Raw genomic sequence first — 20038 nt, 5'->3', positions numbered from 1 at the left:
GTGGTCTTGTACTTCTTCATAGACCCATTGCTGGCACTTTCCAATGTGGTCTTATCTTGGGGCCTCATACCTTGTGTGACATAGCTGAGTAGCACGATCTTGTCAATCATGTGGTGGGGGCATGCTTCTAGAAGATTATTGAAGCGCTCCCAGTATTCAATAAGAGTCTCATTGTCATCTTGAACAATTGTAGAGATATCCTTCCTCAGTTTATCAGTAACTTTAGATGGAAAGAATTTTCCAGAAACTCCTTTCTGAGTGTATCCCAGTTGGATACATTTGCTAGAGGTTGAGTGTAGTACCACTCTCTTGCTTTTCCGTCAAGAGAGAACGGAAAATCTTTCAGCAGAATTGAAGTTTCATCAGTGCCATCACGCCTGACAGTAGAACAGGCTACCTGGAAATCTCTCAAGTGCTTGATAGGTTCTTGAGCAGGTAGGCCATGAAACTTGGGCATCAAATTTAGCAGTGCGGTCTTTATTTCAAAATCCGTAGCTACCGCTGGATGATGCGCTTGAAACGGTTGCATTGTAAAATCAGGAGCTCCTTCCTCCTGAATGGTAACTCTTCTAGCTGCCATGTTTTCTGCACGTAAAACAACCGAATCAGTAGAACGGGGGCTGGTTTCTTCCTCAGATTCACTTTCAGATCCGCCCTCAGAGCGGACTAACCTACGCTGTTCTCGCCTTATTCGTGAAATTGTTCTTTCAATTTCAGGATTGAATATTAGCAAGCGCGGATCAGGAAGTGAACGTGTCATTTGACGGAAGAAACATGCAGCTCATAGTAGAAAATTAAATAAAATGCAAGTAAATAAATTCTAATTAATAAAATTAGCACTCTATTGCAACTCCCTGGAAACGGCGCCAAAAATTGATGGAGTGCAGAATCTGCTGAATTAAAAATTTATTTAAATGGTTACGTTGCAAGTATAGTTCTTAACTCACCGAAAATCTGCCTATCAATTTAGAAATATGTCACAGAAAGTTTAAATTAAAATTACTAGGAGTTTTAAGTCCCAGGTCGTCTCCCAACGAGTTGCAGAAAAGTGTGCTGTTTTATTAATCAGATATTCCAAGAAGTTGAGCTAAGTAAATTGGAATTTAAATTGAGGAATTTTAAATAATATAAATAAAAGCCTTGAGTGGGAATTAATTGCTTAGAATCTCTATCATTGATGGTATGATTGTAAGATTAATTTATAATTAATAGTTGTTCTGTTTGGTTATCCCTTACTAGGTAAGGGAAAGTCAAACAAGTGGGAATGCCAGATCTATTCACAAGTTGCAACCCACTTAGTTCAAAGGGATTGGCGTCGGTGACAGGATAGCAATCCAACATTTAACCCAATTACAAATTTTTCCTTCAATCCTTCCAACTCAAGAGTTCCTTTTAATCAACTCCCCATCAAGTAATGAAACTACTCACGCATTGTAAATAAAGAATCCATGGCACATGAAAGGGAATTAAAAGAAGACATGATTATTGGAATTGAAATTCAATTAAAAAGAAATAATCCTTGCATTAATTAATCATAAAAGTATCTGAATGACAAAATTGAACATAACAAAGAACATGGAAGAATAAAACCAAGTTAAGAGAACAAACTAGAATGATGAAGTCTTGATGAGGAAATAACTCTTCTCAATGTTCCAATGCTAAGACCAATTGAAAATTAAAATTCTAAAAACTAGAGAGAAAAACCTAAGAGAGTGAAAAACTAGATCTAAAACTACTCAATGAATGTGTCTCTGTTGTTTCTGCATATTCTCTGACTCTAGTCTGCTGTTCCGGGCCGAAAACTGGGCCAAAATAGGGTCCAAAATCACTGGTTTCGGATTCTGCAGATTATGCAGATCGCGCATGTCATGCGATCACGTCGTCCATGCGGACGCGTCGCTTGCACTTTTCCTCTTCACGCGTTCGCGTCGTCCACGCTACCGCGTTGCTTGTGCTTTCCAATCCGCGCGGCCGCGCAAGCCATGCAGCCGCGTCACTGCGATTTGCGCTCCTTCGCGCGGTTGCGGTAGCCATGCAACCGCGTCACTTTTCGCTGGTTATCTCCTCAAATTCTTGTGTTCCTTCCATTTTTGCTAGCTTCCTCTCCAATCTCCATCTCATTCATGCCCTATAAAGCCTGAAACACTTGACACACAGATTACGGCATCGAATGGAATAAAGGAGAATTAAAATTAAATAATTAAAGTCTCTAGGAAGCAATTTTCAAACATGTAATAAATTCAGGAAGGAAATCTAAATGCATGCTAAATTGATGAATTAGTGGGTAAGGATCACGACAAAACCACACAATTAAATACAATATAAACTATAAAATAGTGGTTTATCAACCGTTTAACCAATCTATATCAAAGAAGTACCCTGCATCCCTGGACGAAGTACAAGAACGGGCGCAGAAGTACATCAACATGGAGGAGAATTCTCGACTTGGGGAAGCCTCGAGGTTCGATTCCGCCTACCGAGATAAAGATAAAGAATCCAAGAAAAAGGAAGATCGCTCCGGGGAGAAAATGAAAAATATCATAACTACACCCCTCTTAGGGTATCCTTGGTAGATGTTTACAAAGAAGTCTGCCATACGGAAAAAATACCCCCAGCTCAGCCACTCAAAGGCAAAAGAGAAGGAGGAAATCGGAACGAATACTATGAGTATCATCGAGTCCGAGGACATTCCACCAACGAATGCTTCGACTCGAAAAATGTCATAGAAAAATTAGTAAGAGAAGGAAAACTAGATCGGTTTTTGGCCAACCGGGACGAAGAGCCAAGAAAAAGAAGAAGGAATGAAGATGTCGGACGGTCTAAGCGATCACCTCGCACACCGAAGAGACACGTCCACGTGATACACGGTGGATTTGCGGGAGGAGGAATCTCCAAATCATCTCACAAGCGACACCTCAAAGAAGTATACCATGTCGAAGGAAAGAAGGAAGCGCCAGACATCCCAGCAATCACGTTTACCAAAGAAGACGCATCTGGAATCATCTCAGGACACGATGACCCCATGGTCATCACTATCATACTGGCAAACGCCAACCTCCACTATACATTAATTGACCAAGGAAGCCCTGCCGACATCTTATTCAAAACTGCCATCGACAAGCTCAGCTTGGAAGAAAAAGAGCTAAGAGCATACCCGAACAGCCTGTTCGACTTGGGGATACCCCAGTACAACCACTGGGATACGTATCGCTACATACAACCTTCGGAAAGGGGAACCAATCCAGAACACTCAAGATAGACTACATCGTGGTCGACGTAAGCTCAGCCTACAATGCCTTAATAGGTCAGACAACGTTAAACCAACTCGGTGCAATAGTTTCAACTCCACATCTATGTATGAAATTCCCAACTGCAGAAGGGATAGCTACAATAAAAGAAGATCAAAAGATGGCGCGTCGCTGTTATAACGGAAGTCTAAACCTCAGAGGCGAAGGAGGAGAGTTCCACACAATCAAACTTGGTGGAGTTTAGAGGCGAGAAGAACTCCGTCCACAGCCCGAAGGTTAAGTAGAGAAAGTTCAGATCGGAGACACCTCGGATAAGACAAATAATATTGGCACGATCTTGAAAGGAGATGCAAAGGAATCACTCATACAGTTCCAACGAGATAATGTTGATCTCTTTGCATGGAAAGCTGCCGACATGCCAGGCATAGATCCCGAACTGATGAGCCACAAGTTGGCAGTCTATCCGGGATCCCGGCTGGTACAACAAAGACGAAGAAAACTCGGGCCAGAACGGTCTCAGGCTGTAGCAGAACAGGTACAAGCACTACTAGAGGCAGGGTTCATAAGAGAAGTTAAGTACCCACTATGGCTAGCAAACGTCGTCTTGGTGAGAAAGTCAAATGGGAAGTGGCGAATGTGCACCGACTACACCGACCTCAACAAAGCCTGCCCAAAAGACCCTTGTCTACTCCCAAGCATCGACGCTCTAGTAGATGCCTCATCGGGATATAAGTATCTCTCGTTTATGGACGCATACTCGGGGTACAACCAGATCCAAATGTATTCACCGGATCAAGAAAAAACATCGTTTTTAACACCCAAAGCAAACTATTGTTACATCTTAATGCCTTTCGGCCTTAAGAACGCGGGAGCTACTTATCAGAGGCTAATGAATAAGGTCTTCTCAGATCACATTGGAAAAATCATAGAGGTCTACGTGGATGACATGTTGATAAAGACACAAAGTGAAGAAACATTACTGTCTGACTTGGTTCAAGTATTCGACACCATACGGAAGCATGGCATGCGACTTAACCCGGCTAAATGCACCTTTACCGTGGAAGCAGGTAAGTTCTTGGCCTTTATGCTCACACAAAGAGGAATCGAGGCAAATCCAGATAAATGCCAGGCCATACTCAACATGAAGAGCCCTACCTGCGTTAAAGAGGTACAACAACTCAATGGGAGATTGGCGGCCTTGTCCAGATTCCTAGCAGGGTCAGTGATAAGATCCCTCATTTTCTACGCTACTTTAAGTAAGGAAAATAACTTCGAGTGGACAACAGAATGTGAGCAAGCCTTCCGAGACTTCAAAGAATTCTTGGGACGGCCACCTATCCTATCTCGACCACGAGAAGGAGAACCACTCATATTGTACCTCGCAGTAGGAAGCCGGGCAATAGCCTCAGCACTAATTAGAGAAGACGAGGGTGGGCAACAACCTGTCTACTTCATTAGCAAAGCACTGCAGGGGTCAGAGCTGAACTACCAGAAAATAGAGAAGTTTGCCTATGCTCTCATACTCACAGTAAAAGCTACCTCAGAAGCTTCCAGATCCTGGACGCTTCCTGGTTCCTTGTACCATAGGCACCATAACCTTTGAGAAGGCTCTGTGTGACCTAGGGTCAAGCATAAACCTAATGCCACTCTTTGTAATAGAGAAGTTTGGAATCATTGAGGTACAAGCTGCAAACATCTCACTAGAGATAGCAGACTAGACAATGAAGAAGCCATATGGCTTAGTAGAGGATGTCTTGGTGAAGGTTGAAAATCACTACATCCCTGCAAACTTTAAAGTCTTGGATATTGGAGAGGATGAGGATGACTCTGTCATCCTTGGAAGATCTTTACTAGCCACTACCAATGCTATCACTAATGTGGCTAAGGAAGAACTGACTCTACAACTAGGAAAGGATCACATCTTGTTCAAGATGCCTTACCCCAATTCTCCCTCTAAAAGAGAGATAACAGTCCAAACATCAATTCTAAGTTTGGTGTTGGGCAGCAATCAACAAGCTCTAAGCACAAAGGTACTAGGAAAAAAGTACCTAAAGGCTAGAGGGACAAGAAAGTCCCAACTGAAGGCCTCTCACCTAGCATGAGAGTTGTCTTCACCAAGAAACCAATCATACTACATACAGTGAGTCGTATCCTGCCTTTAGAGCATGTGAAGCTTATTCATGAGAAGACAGGAAGAAATTTCACTGTAAGGAGTAAAAATCTGAGCCTATACTTGCCTCTGTAAGGAGCTAACCATCAAGCTAGTGATGTTAAAGAAGCGCTTGTTGGGAGGCCACTCAACCTTAATTAATTATTTATTATTTCTATTTCTTATTTTTATTTTCCTTTAAAGTTAATTTTCTTAGGTTCATGATCATGTGCATAAGTCAGAACAGAGACATAAATGTCAAAGCAGTGAAAATAAAACACTCTGGATGGAGTGTTATTGAAGTTAAACGCCAACCACGGATCAGACCCTGGGCGTTCAACGCCATAAATGGGCAGCTTTGCTGGCATTGAACACCAGCCATGGAGCAGACCCTGGGCATTCAAATGCCAGTGTAGAGGGCAGGGAATCTGAATTCGCTAGCCTCTCAAAACCAGTAGGTTCCCCAGCATCTTTACCTACCCCACTTATTCCTTCTTACTTTCACACTTTCCCATACACACTTCTCTATAAACCCTAGCCTAATCACATCCATATCACTTCCTCAAATCCATTATAACTTCCACCAACCCCCACCCACTTCAAAATCAAATTTCCCTCCCAAATCCCCATCCATGGCCGAACCTAACCCTACCCCCATCCTATAAATACCGCTCTTCATAACCCTTCCTCCACACACCTCTCATATACACTCATAAGCCCCACGGACGAGCCATCTCTCTCCTCCTATCTTCTTCTATTTTCTTCTTCTTCTACTTCATTCTTCTCTTTTCTTTATTTTTGCTCGAGGACGAGCAAAGTTTTAAGTTTGGTGTTGGAAAAGCCTAGTTTTTTTCTTTCTATTCCCATTTATGGTACCTAAGGTCGGAGAACCTTCTAGAAAGAGAAAAGGAAACGCAGTAGCCACCTCTGAATCTTAGAAGATAGAGAGATTCATCACCAAAGCTCATCAAGACCACTTCTATGAAGAAGTGGTAGAAAAGAAAGTGGTCTCTGAGGTCCCTTTCAAGCTCAACAAGAATGAGTATTCGGAAATCCAAAGAGAGATCCGGAGAAGAGGTTGGGAAGTCCAAACCAATCCCATTCAAGATGTTAGGATTTTAATGGTGTAAGAGTTCTATGCTAAGGCATGGGTTATGATGATGGCCTAGAGCGGGTTAGGAATTTTCACAAAATAGATTTTCGTTGCTAGTATAGTTCCAAACCCAAACAATTGACCATCAATCAAATTTAAATTCAAAAAATGTCACAAATCAAAGCAAATATAAACTGAGAGTATTTAGACTCTCAGGTCGTTCTCCCTAGGAACTAGTGCCAACAAGTGTATACAATTTTTGTTGTGGAAAGCAAATGGGGGTTTTCAATGGTGAGAGCAAGCAATAAAGGAATTAAAGAACAAGACAAAATTGTAATTAATAAACTAATGAAAGAACAAAATAATTATGTATGTAATATAAACAAGCTATAAAATGATGGAAAAGTGGTTCAAAACATAAATGAAACCTTTACTTGGGATGAGTTATGGAATCCCTTCCTCGCCATAACCACAACTATGATAATTATGATGTGTTAATCTCACCATGTTAACCCCTAACATCGAGGAATAAGTCAAGCAAGTATAATTGACCTTAATCCATAAGTTCTAACCAACTTACCAAACTAGTTGATAAAAGGCTAGCTTTAATGGAAACAAGAATCAACTAACAACCCAAGAATTATCACTAAAACTAAGGGGTGGAAATTACCCCAAAACTAAGATTGGTATTTCATCAAACACATAGAGGGCATAATCATAAAACATGGCAAAATTGGGAAAATGATAAAAGCTATGAACCATAAATGATAACAAGCAACCAAAGCAACTCAACAAACATAAAATAAGCATCAAACATTAAATTCAACAACTAGGAATCCAAAATTGTAAACTATGCATATATTCACAAGAGAAATTGAAGTAGATGAAAGTGTAGAACAAGAAATGTAATTAAAAGAGAAATTAAAGAAATACTTACAATGCAATTGCTAGAATCCAAAATCAAACTTGAAGTATAAAATTCTACAAACCCTAATTAAAATCCTAAGAGAGAATTTCCTAATCTACACTACTCCTACTCCTACTATGTATTTTTCCTATTCTAAGATGCCTCCTTTCATATGTGTTGTTATGCCCTTAATATAGCACTTGATTTCAGCATCCAAGCTTTCCAAAATGAGCCAAAAGAGCCCTAAAACGCGAGTCCACGTGACTTTTTAATAGAGTCATGCGTTGGTACTTGTGTGTATGCACAGATGTGTGCGTACACACACTTTGCTAAATTTCCTCCTGTGCGTACGCACAGTGGGTTGTGCGCACGCACACTAGCTGAACCCTTCTTGTGCGTACGCACGCATGGTTGTGCTCTTCTCCTTTGTTTTCTTCAAGCTTTCTCCCTTTTTGCATGCTTTCTTCTATTTCTACCAAACCATTCTTGCCTCTAGGACCTGAAATCACTCAACAAATATATCACGGTGTCGAATGGAATAAAAGTGGGATTAAATTGCTCAATTTAAGCACAAAAATGCATGTTTTCACATTTAGGTTCAATTTAGGGATCAAACACAAAAGTATGCTATTTTAGTGAATAAGTGTGAGTTTATATAATGAAATCCATCCAATTCAAGCTAAAATATATCGTTAAATATGGACTCATCAGGTTACTAAGAACCATGACACCAGTGTGAACCCAAATCCAAGGAATTGGAGCACCATGGTCCGAAGGAGAATCTTATATTTTAGCCCAGAAAGTGTGAGGTTGGTGTTTAACTTGCCTTTGATGCAAGGAGATCCTCATCCTTACACTAGAAGAGTCAACTTTGATCGAAGATTGGATCAAGTGCTCTCAAACATCTGTGTGGAAGGAGCACAGTTGTAAAGGGATTCCCAAGGCAAGCCCATTCAACTAAGAAGGCTTGACCTAAAGCCCAGAGTAAGAGGATGGTTGGAATTCATCCAATACTCTATCATCCCTACTAGCAATTGGTCAGAAGTGACTGTTGACAGAGCCATCATGATCCATTGCATCATGATTGGAAGTGAGGTAGAAGTACATGAGGTGAGTACATGAGGTGATTCCTCAAGAATTGTACAAGATAGCTGAGAAGCCCTCCACCAATGCAAGGTTGGCATTCTCACACCTCATCTATCATCTATCCAATTCAGTTGGAATTGTCATAGAAGGAGATATCTTCATTCGGGAGGACAAGCCCATCACTAAGAAAAGGATGGAGAAAACTAGAGAGCATGCACAAGAGCCTGTGCATCCACCTCAGTATGAGATCCCTGAAATGCTTTAAGGGATGTATGTTCCTCCTCAAAGCTATTAGGATCAATGATAAACTTCTCTTGGAGAACTGAGCACTAACATGGAGCAATTGAGGATGGAGCATCAAGAGCACTCCATCACCTTCAATGAAATAAGGGAAGACCAAAGAGCCATAACACAAGATCAAAGGGCTATGAGGAAAGAACAACAAAGGCAAAGGAGTGACATTGAAGAGATCAAGCATCACATTGGATCCTCAAGGAAGAGCACTAGCCGCTACCATTAAAGGTGGATTCGTTCTCTTTTACCTCCTTTTCCCTTTTATTATTTTTTCTGCTTTCTGCTATGTTGTATTGTATGTTCTCTTGTTCTTATTGCATGATCATTTGCATTGATGTCTTAAAGTTGTAAAATGTTCCATATATCTCTCATCTTGCTTAAAAAGAAAATTTTAATTGAAAAGAATTGAGAGATACATGAGTTTCAAGTTTAAAATAAGAATAGTTCAATTGTCTTGATATGGTGGCATTGCTTTTATTTTCTGAATGTATGAATAAATAGTGTATATTTGAAGTTGCAATTTTAGAATGTTGGCTCTTGAAGCAAAAATCCAAAAAATGATTCTTAAAGCAAAAAAAAATAGCAAAAGAAAAAGAAAAAGCATATTGCAAAAGAAAAAAATTAATGCATGCGAAAAATAAATAAATAAATAAAGAGAAAAGTCCATTACTGCCCAAAAATGCAGGACAACGAGGGCAGATTGAAAAAGCCAATAACCCTTTAAACCAAAAGGCAAGGGTAAAAAGAACCAAGGCTTTGAGCATCAATGGATGGGAGGGCCTAAAAGAATAAAATCCTGGCCTAAGCGACTCAACCAAGCTGTCCCTAATTATGTGCTTGTGGCATGAAGGTGTCAAGTAAAAAGCTTGAGACTGAGTGGTTAAAGTCATGATCCAAAGCAAAAAGAGTGTGCTTAAGAACTCTGGACACCTCTATTTGGGGATTCTAGCAAAGCTAAATCACAATTCGAAAGGGTTCACCCAATTAAAGTATCTGTGGCATTTATGTATCCGGTAGTAATACTGGAAAATAAAGGGCTTAGTGTCACGGCAAAGACTCTAAAATCTGTATTCAAGAATAAAAAAGAACTGAACTATGAGAGTTAATAATATCATTTGGGTTCTAAGTTCCTAAAGATGCCAACCATTCTGAGTTTCAATGGATAGTAAGATGCCAAAACTATTCAAAAGTAAAAAGCTACTTCGTCCCGCTCATCTAATTGTAACTGAGCTTCATTGGAAACTTAAGAGATTTATTGTATCTTACTTTTCTTTTTATCCTACTGTGTTTTTAGTTGCTTGGGGACAAGCAACAGTTTAAGTTTGTTGTTGTGAGGAGCGAATATTTTATACGCTTTTTGGCATCATTTTCATATAGTTTTTTGTATGTTTTGTTTAGTTTTTGCTAAGTTTTCATAGGTTTTAGTGTCAAATTCACATTTTTTTATTCTACTTTGAGTTTGTGTGTTTTTGTACAATTTTAGGTATTTTATGGCTGAAATTGAGGAGCTGGAGCAAAATTCTGATTCAGAGACAAAGAAACCACTACAGATGTTGTCTGAATCTAACCTCCTTGCACTCGGAAGAGATTTTCTGGAGCTACAGATGTCAAAATGGAGCTTTCTTAATGGCTATGGAAATTTGACTACCAGAGATTTCAAGCAATGCATAATAGTCTATACTTTGCTTCAGATTAGAAGGCTCAAAACTGGCGTCCAACGCCAGCCTCCTGTACCCTTTCAGGCGTCCAACGCCCAAGGAGAAGAGACCAGCGTCCAAACGCCCAAAGAGGACCCCCTATGATGAGCGAATATTTTATACGCTTTTGAGGGGTAATTTCATATAGATTTTAGCATGTTTTAATTAGTTTTTAATAGGATTTTATTAGTTTTTAAGCAAAAATCATATTTCTAGACTTTACTATGAGTTTGTGTGTTTTTCTGTGATTTCAGGTATTTTCTGGCTGAAATTGAGGGAGTTGAGCAAAAATCTGATTTAGGCTGACAAAGGACTGCTGATGCTGTTGGATTCTGACCTCCCTGCACTCGGAATATATTTTTTGGAGCTACAGGATTCCAATTGGCGCGTTCTTAATTGGGTTGGAAAGTAGACATCCAAGGCTTTCCAGCAATATATAATAGTCCATACTTTGCACGAAGATAGACGATGTAAACTGGCGTTCAACGCCAGTTCCATGTTGCAGTCTGGCGTCCAGCGCCAGAAACAGGTTACAAGTTGGAGTTCAACGCCAAAAACACGTTACAATCTGGTGTTCAACTCCAGAAACAGCCCAGGCACGTGAGAAGCTTAAGTCTCAGCCCCAGCACACACCAAGTGGGCCCTAGAAGTGGATTTCTGCACCAATTATCTTAGTCTACTCATTTTCTGTAGTTTAGTATTTAAACAACTTTTAGAGACTTATTTTGGATCTCATGACATTTTTAGATCCAAAATTTGTACCTTTTGGCAGCATGAGTCTCTAAACCCCATTGTTGGGGGTGAGGAGCTCTGCAGCGTCTCGATGAATTAATGCAATTATTTATGTTTTTCCATTCAAACATGCGTGTTCCTATCTAAGATGTTCATTTGCGCTTAACTATGGAGAAGGTGGTGATCCGTGACACTCATCACCTTCCTCAATCCATGAACGCGTGTCTGACAACCACCTCTATTCTATATCAAATTGAATGAGTATCTCTTAGATTCCTTAACCAGAATCTTCGTGGTATAAGCTGGAATTGATGGCGGCATTCATGAGAATCCGGAAAGTCTAAACCTTGTCTGTGGTATTCTGAGTAGGATTCTGGGATTGGATGACTGTGATGAGCTTCGAACTCACGAGTGTTGGGCGTGATGACAAACGCAAAAGAATCAATGGATTCTATTCCGACATGATCGAGAACCAACAGCTGATTAGCCGTGCTGTGACAGAGCATTTGGACCGTTTTCACTGAGAGGATGGGAAGTAGCCATTGACAAAGGTGACACCCTACATAGAGCTTTCCATGGAAGGAACTTTGCACTTTTGCATGAGTTGAATATTATATTACAGGAATTCAGAAGACAAAGCATCTCCAAAACTCCAACATATTCTCCATTAGTGCACAACAAGTAATTATTTCACGCTCTTTTATTTTTTAGTAATTCAAACTGATAATTATAATTGATCTCCTGACTAAGAATTATAAAATAAACATAGCTTGCTTCAAACCAACAATCTCCGTGGGATTCGACCCTTACTCACGTAAGGTATTACTTGGACGACCCAGTGCACTTACTAGTTAGTTGTGTGGATTGCAAAAGTGTGATTGTAATTTCGTGCACCACCCTACCCAGCATTCAATGCCTTAGAGGCCTCTTAGCACTTGGATCTTGTCAAAGCTCAGCCCAAACACTCACCAAGTGGTCCCCACTTTTGGAGCCCACTTGGTGAGTGTTTGGACTGAGCTTTAGTGTCTCTCACGTGCTAGGAGGCTTCTTGAGCATTGAATGCATGCTTGGGATACCCTTGTGAGTGTTGGACGCCAGCTGCTCCCTTTTGGGCGTCCAACGACAGGAAGGGGGTAGGTGGCTAGCGTTGAACGCCAGTTTTGAGCCTTCATCTTCAAAGACAAGTATAAACTATTATATATTTCTGGAAAGCCTTGAATGTTAGCTTTCCATAGCCATTAAGAACGCTCCATTTGATTGTTGCTCCAGAAATGCTTGCTTGAATGCACAGAGGTCAGATCTTGACAGCATTTGCTACGCTTTACTTGCCTCTGAATTAGACTTTGTCAAAATTCTCATATTTCAGCCAGAAAATACCTGAAATCACCAAAAAATACAACAACTCATAGTAGAATCCAAAAATGTGAATTTTACGCTAAAATGTATGAAAATATAATAAAACTTAAACAAAACATGCTAAAAACTATATGAAAATGATGCCAAAAAATGTATAAAATATTCGCTCATCAGTTCTCAATTATCATTTTTATACAAAGAATTTTCATATAAATAGTCATCTAAAATTAGATAAATCTTACTTTAAAAGAGATATAAAATTTCATGGAAAAATAATTTATTTTTAAAATACATATTTCTTAAAATAAAAGTAGATTGTGGAATAATAGAAAAAAAAATTGAAATACATATCAAAAAAATTTTCTTACATCTAAAACATTTTGCAACGCATCAGATCGTGTTCACAAAGCATGATTCTTGAGTTTTCTTTCTCCATGAGTTGGAATTAGAAATATGGTTAGATTAGATTAATGATCAAATTAGTCTTTAAAAGATGAATTACTTTTTAGATTTGTCTCTAAAAAATTTTGTTAGTCATATTAGTAATTTAAAGATTATAAATTAATATTTTTGTGCTTCCGTCACTCAATTAATAATTTTTGTCGATGATTGACGATATAGAACGTTAACTGATAGCATATATGATACTTAGCATGTCTAATTAGATGTTGAACTAATATATTTAACAAAATCTATCAATTTTTTCCATTTTACTAATTATATAAACTCTAATCCTAATATAACTTAACGTCACTAAATTGATAGATTTTCATAAATATATTTATTTAATGTTTAATTGAATATTGTAAAACCCAGAATTTTTTAAAATTAGAAAATAAGTTATTTATGATTTATTATATTTATTTAATATTATATTTTTATAGATTTTTATATATAAGTTGGCGATTTCTTATTTATAATTTAGAGTTTTAATAATTGAAAAATAATGAGAATTTTATATATGCGTTAATTTGAATATTTAGATTTTAAACTTTATTTTATGAATAAAAAGAAATTAATTTGATTTTCTTTAATTCTTGGATTAGAGTATTTATTTAACAATAATTTATAAATTTATGAATAAATAGTATTTTCTTTAAAGATAATTTTATTGGATTAAAATTAGTTTTCAATTACTATTCTATACTGACGCCAGGGCATCATGGCAAGTTCCACAAGCCATTTTTAGTTTGTTTTAGAGTAGTTTCATGCATTTCTTAGGCAATAAGTAAGCATTTGGATGAGAATTTCATACATGCCTTGATTCAATCAAACATTGTTAATTTTGTGTATTTTCTTGATATTTATGCTATGTTTATTGCTTATTATGAATGATGCAAAATCTTGTGAAATTAGCAAAGCTTTGATGCATGTGTTTGATTGATGATAGGTGGAAAGAAGCAAAGGAAGAGCAAGGAGAAGGGGCAACGCAACGTTCTGCAAGAATCTGGTGCCAACGTTGGAGGGAATGTTGGTAAGCCAACGTTACCTCCAACGTTTTTCAATACAGTTTGCTTTCGGAAAAATAGAAAAATTAGCTGTGATGCCCGCGTGAATATGGAAATTCTACAATCCACGCGTACGCGTGAGTGACACGCACGCGTGGAAAGGCTAACGTTGGAGAAAATGTTCGTGAGTGATGAGCGGATAATTTGTATGCTTTTTGGCATTATTTTTAGTATGTTTTCAGTATAATCTAGTTAGTTTCTAGTATATTTTTATTAGTTTTTAGCTAAAATTCACTTTTCTGGACTTTACTATGAGTTTGTGTGTTTTTCTGTGATTTCAGGTATTTTCTGGCTGAAATTGAGGGTCCTGAGCAAAAATCTGATTCCGAGACCAAAAAGGACTGCAGATGCTGTTGGATTCTGACCTCCATGCACTCGAAGTGGATTTTCTGGAGCTACAGAAGTCCAATTGGCGCGCTCTCAACGGCGTTGGAAAGTAGACATCCTGGGCTTTCCAGCAATATATGATAGTTCATACTTTGCCCAAGATTTGATGGCCCAAACCGGCGCTCAAAGTCACCCTCAGAAATTCCAGCGTTAAACGCCGGAACTGGCATAAAACTTGGAGTTAAACGCCCAAACTGGCATGAGAACCGGTGTTTAACTCCAGAAAACGTCTCTACACATAAAAGCTTCAATGCTCAGCCCAAGCACACACCAAGTGGACCCAGAAGTGGATTTTTACATCATTTACTCATCTCTGTACACCCTAGGCTACTAGTTTACTATTAATAGGATCTTTTGACATTGTATCTGTACCTCATGACACTTTACACGTTTTCTTTGTGTACTTTCCACGGCATGAGTCTCTAAACCCCATGGTTGGGGGTGAGGAGCTCTGCTGTGTCTTGATGGATTAATGCAATTACTACTGTTTCTCATTCAATCATGCTTGCTTTCATTCTAAGATAATACTTGTTCTTAATCCGGATGAATGTGATGATCCGTGACAATCATCATCATTCTCAACTATGAATGTGTGCCTGACAACCACCTCTGTTCTACCTTAGATTAAGTAGTTATCTCTTGGATTCTTTAATCGGAATCTTCGTGGTATAAGCTAGAATTGATGGCGGCATTCAAGAGGATCCGGAAGGTCTAAACCTTGTCTGTGGTATTCTGAGTAGGATTCAATGATTGAATGACTGTGACGAGCTTCAAACTCCTGAAGGCGGGGCGTTAGTGACAGACGCAAAAGAATCACTGGATTCTATTCCGGCCTGATTGAGAACCGACAGATGCATTCCGCGTGCTGTGACAGAGCATATGCAATCGTTTTCACTGAGAGGATGGGAGGTAGCCATTGACAACGGTGAAACCCTACATACAACTTGCCATGGAAGGAGACTTGCGTGTTTGAAGAAGAAGACAGTAGGAAAGCAGAGATTCAGAAGATGGAGCATCTCCAAACCTCAACCTATTCTCCATTACTGCAAAACAAGTAACCATTTCATGTTCTTTTGCTTTTCACAATCAATCCTGATAATTTCTGATATCCTGACTAAGATTTACAAGATAACCATAGCTTGCTTCAAGCCGACAATCTCCGTGGGATCGACCCTTGCTCACGCAAGGTATTACTTGGACGACCCAGTGCACTTGCTGGTTAGTTGTGCGGAGTTGCAAAAGTGTGATTGCAATTTCGTGCACCAAGTTTTTGGCGCCGTTGCCGGGGAATGTTGAGTTTGGACAACTGACGGCTTATCTTGTTGCTTAGATTAGGACTGTTTTATTTTTGTTGGTTTAGAGTCTTTTAGTTGAGTCTAGTTTCATATTCTAAGTTTGGTGTCAATTGCATGCTTTTGTTTTTCTTTTAATTTTCGATTTTGCATGTTCTTAGTCCCTTTTTTGATTCATAAAAATTCTAAGTTTGGTGTCCTCTTTGTGTTTTTCCCTTAAAAAAATTTTCGAAAATTTTGTGTTTGATTTTCTAAAATTTTAAGTTTGGTGTCTTTTTGTTGTTTTTCTCTTTCCTCTTTTTAAAAATCAAATCTTTTTCATAAAAATTTTTCAATCATATCTTTTTAATTGCTGTTTTCAAAATCTTTTTAATTAACTAATTGATTCAGTTTTCAATTTGCTTTGATTCTATTTTCTTTTTAATTTTCGAATTTTTATTCTAATTTTATTTTGTTTTATTTTAATTTTTTTCGTTAATTCAAAAAAAAAAACAACAAAATTTATCTCCTTGCAATCATTATCATTTCCCTTTTGTCCATTATGGACTCAAGTGGGATTAATCAGTCCAAAAGGACTCTGGGGTCATATGCTAACCCCATTACAGCTGCATATGGGAGTAGCATCTGTACACCTCCCATCAAAGCAAGCAGCTTTGAATTAAATCCTCAACTCATTATCATAGTGCAGCAAAATTGCCAGTATTCCGGTCTTCCACAGGAAGAACCTACTGAGTTTCTGGCACAGTTTTTACAAATTGCTGACACAGTACATGATAAAGAGGTAGATCAGGATGTCTACAGACTATTACTGTTTCCATTTGCTGTAAAAGATCAAGCTAAAAAGGTGGTTGAATAACCAACCTACAGCAAGCATAAAGACATGGAAACAGTTGTCAGACAAATTCCTGAATCATTTTTACCCTCCAAAAAGGATGACACAGTTAAGGCTGGACATCCAAGGCTTTAAACAAGAGGATAATGAATCCCTTTACAATGCCTGGGAGAGGTATAGAGGTATGCTAAGAAAATGTCCCTCTGAAATGTTTTCAGAGTGGGTACAGTTAGACATTTTCTACTATGGGCTTACAGAAAAAGCTCAGATGTCTTTAGACCACTCAGCTGGTGGATCTATACACATGAGGAAGACAATTGAAGAAGCTCAAGAGCTTATAGACACTGTTGCTAGAAACCAATACTTATACTCTAGCAATGAGTTCTCTCCAAAAGAGGAAGTCATGGCAGTAGTCAATGACCCTAGTCCTCAAGAACAGATAATTGAGCTTAATCAACAATTGCTCCTGATGACAGAACAGTTAGCAGACTTTAAAGAGATGCTCCATGAAACTAAAGTTGCTAACAAGAGCATAGAACTGCAGTTAAATCAAGCAAAACAGCAAATATCTAAACAGATAACAGAGGAATGTCAAGCAGTTCAATTGAGGAGTGGAAAGACCCTGAATAACACTGCTCAAAAGAGTAAAAAGCCAAACAAGGAACAATTGACAGAGGACAACCAAACCACTGTTCAAAATCCCTCTGAGGACAGTAAGAGCCCAGAGAGGAATGTCATTGGCGTTCAGACGCCAGAAAGGGAAGGAAAGCTGGCGTTAAACGCCCATTCCTTGCCCAGTTCTGGCGTTCAAACGCCAGAAAAGGGGGAAAAGTTGGCGTTAAACGCCCAATTTCCACCCAATCCTGGCGTCCAGACGCCTGGGAGAATCAGACACCTAAGAGTGCTGACAGTAATCCCTCTAACAAGGCTTCTTCAACCACTTCTGTAAGGGATAAACCTGCAGCATCTAAGGTTGAAGAATATAAAGCCAAGATGCCTTATCCTCAAAAACTCCGCCAAGTGGAACAGGATAAGCAATTTGCCCGCTTTGCAGACTATCTAAGGACTCTTGAAATAAAGATTCCGTTTGCAGAGGCACTTGAGCAAATACCTTCTTATGCTAAATTCATGAAAGAAATCTTAAGTCATAAGAAGGATTGGAGAGAAACTGAAAAAGTGTTTCTCACTGAAGAATGCAGTGCAGTCATATTAAAGAGCTTACCAGAAAAGCTTCAAGATCCAGGGAGCTTTATGATACCATGCACATTAGAAGGTGCTTGCACCAAGACAGCTCTATGTGATCTTGGAGCAAGCATCAATCTAATACCTGCATCCACTATCAGAAAGCTTGGGTTGACTGAAGAAGTCAAACCAACCCGGATATGCCTCCAACTTGCTGATGGCTCCATTAAATACCCATCAGGCATAATTGAGGACATGATTGTCAAGGTTGGGCCATTCGCCTTTCCCACTGACTTTGTGGTACTGGAAATGGAGGAGCACAAGAGTGCAACTCTCATTCTAGGAAGACCCTTCCTAGCAACTGGACGAACTCTCATTGATGTACAAAAAGGGGAAGTAACCTTAAGAGTCAATGAGGATGAGTTCAAGTTGAATGCTGTAAAAGCCATGCAGCATCCAGACACACCAAATGACTGCATGGGCGCTGACATTATTGACTCTCTGGTAGAAGAGATCAATATGGCTGAAAGCCTAGAATCAGAGCTTGAGGACATCTTCAAAGATGCTCAACCTGATCAAGAAGAACTAGAGGAGGCAAAGGAATTTTCGAAAATTCCTCAGGAGGAGGATAAGCCTCCCAAGCCTGAACTCAAACCACTACCACCATCCCTGAAATATGCATTTCTGGGAGGGGTGACACTTTTCCAGTGATTATAAGCTCTGCTTTAAATCCACAGGAAGAGGAAGCACTGATTCAAGTTCTAAGGACACACAAGACAGCTCTTGGGTGGTCCATAAGTGATCTTAAGGGCATTAGCCCAGCTAGATGCACGCACAAGATCCTATTGGAGGATAATGCCAAACCAGTGGTCCAACCACAGAGGAGGCTAAATCCTGCCATGAAGGAGGTGGTGCAGAAAGAGGTCACTAAATTACTAGAGGCTGGGATTATTTATCCTATTTCTGATAGCCCCTGGGTGAGCCCTGTCCAAGTTGTTCCCAAAAAGGGAGGCATGACAGTGGTTCATAATGAAAAAAAATGAACTGGTTCCTACAAGGACAGTCACAGGGTGGCGCATGTGTATTGACTACAGAAGGCTCAATACAGCCACCAGAAAGGATCATTTTCCTTTACCATTCATAGACCAAATGCTAGAAAGACTAGCTGGCCATGATTATTACTGCTTTTTGGATGGCTATTCAGGCTACAAGCAAATTGCAGTAGACCTCAGGACCAAGAGAAAACAGCATTCACTTGCCCTTCTGGCGTGTTTGCCTACAGGAGGATGCCTTTTGGTCTGTGCAATGCACCTGCAACCTTTCAGAGGTGCATGCTCTCTATCTTCTTAGATATGGTAGAGAAATTTTGGAAGTCTTCATGGATGACTTTTCAGTATATGGAGATTCATTTAACTCCTGTCTTAATCACCTAGCACTTGTCTTGAAAAGATGCCAAGAGACTAACATGGTTTTAAACTGGGAGAAATGTCACTTTATGGTGACTGAAGGAATTGTCCTTGGGCACAAAATTTCAAACAAGGGAATAGAGGTGGATAAGGCAAAGGTAGAGGTAATTGAAAAATTACCACCACCTGCCAATGTTAAGGCAATCAGAAGCTTTCTGGGGCATGCAGGTTCTACAGAAGGTTTATAAGGATTTTTCAAAATTGCAAACCTCTGAGTAACCTGTTAGCTGCTGACACACCATTTGTGTTTGACACACAGTGTCTGCAGGCGTTTGAGACCCTGAAAGCTAAGCTGGTCACAGCACCAGTCATCTCTGCACCAGATTGGACATTGCCATTTGAACTAATGTGTGATGCCAGTGACCATGCCATTGGTGCAGTGTTGGGACAGAGGCATAACAAGCTTCTGCACGTCATTTACTATGCCAGCCGTGTTCTAAATGACGCACAGAAGAACTAACAACAACAGAAAAAGAGTTACTTGCAGTGGTCTATGCCATTGACAAGTTTAGATCCTATCTAGTGGGATCCAAAGTGTTGTGTACACTGACCATGCTGCTCTTAAATATCTACTCACAAAGCAGGATTCAAAACCTAGGCTTATAAGATGGGTGTTGCTTCTGCAAGAGTTTGATATAGAAATAAGAGCAGAAAAGGGACAGAGAACCAAGTAGCTGATCATCTGTCCCGAATAGAACCAGTAGAAGGGGCGTCCCTCCCTTCTACTGAGATTCTGAGACTTTCCCAGATGAGCAACTCTTTGCCATTCAGGAAGCTCCATGGTTTGCAGATATTGCAAATTTTAAAGC

The sequence above is a fragment of the Arachis hypogaea genome, chromosome 6 (assembly GCF_003086295.3).
Source record: "Arachis hypogaea cultivar Tifrunner chromosome 6, arahy.Tifrunner.gnm2.J5K5, whole genome shotgun sequence".
NCBI lineage: Eukaryota > Viridiplantae > Streptophyta > Magnoliopsida > Fabales > Fabaceae > Arachis > Arachis hypogaea.
This window is presented reverse-complemented; position numbering follows the sequence as displayed.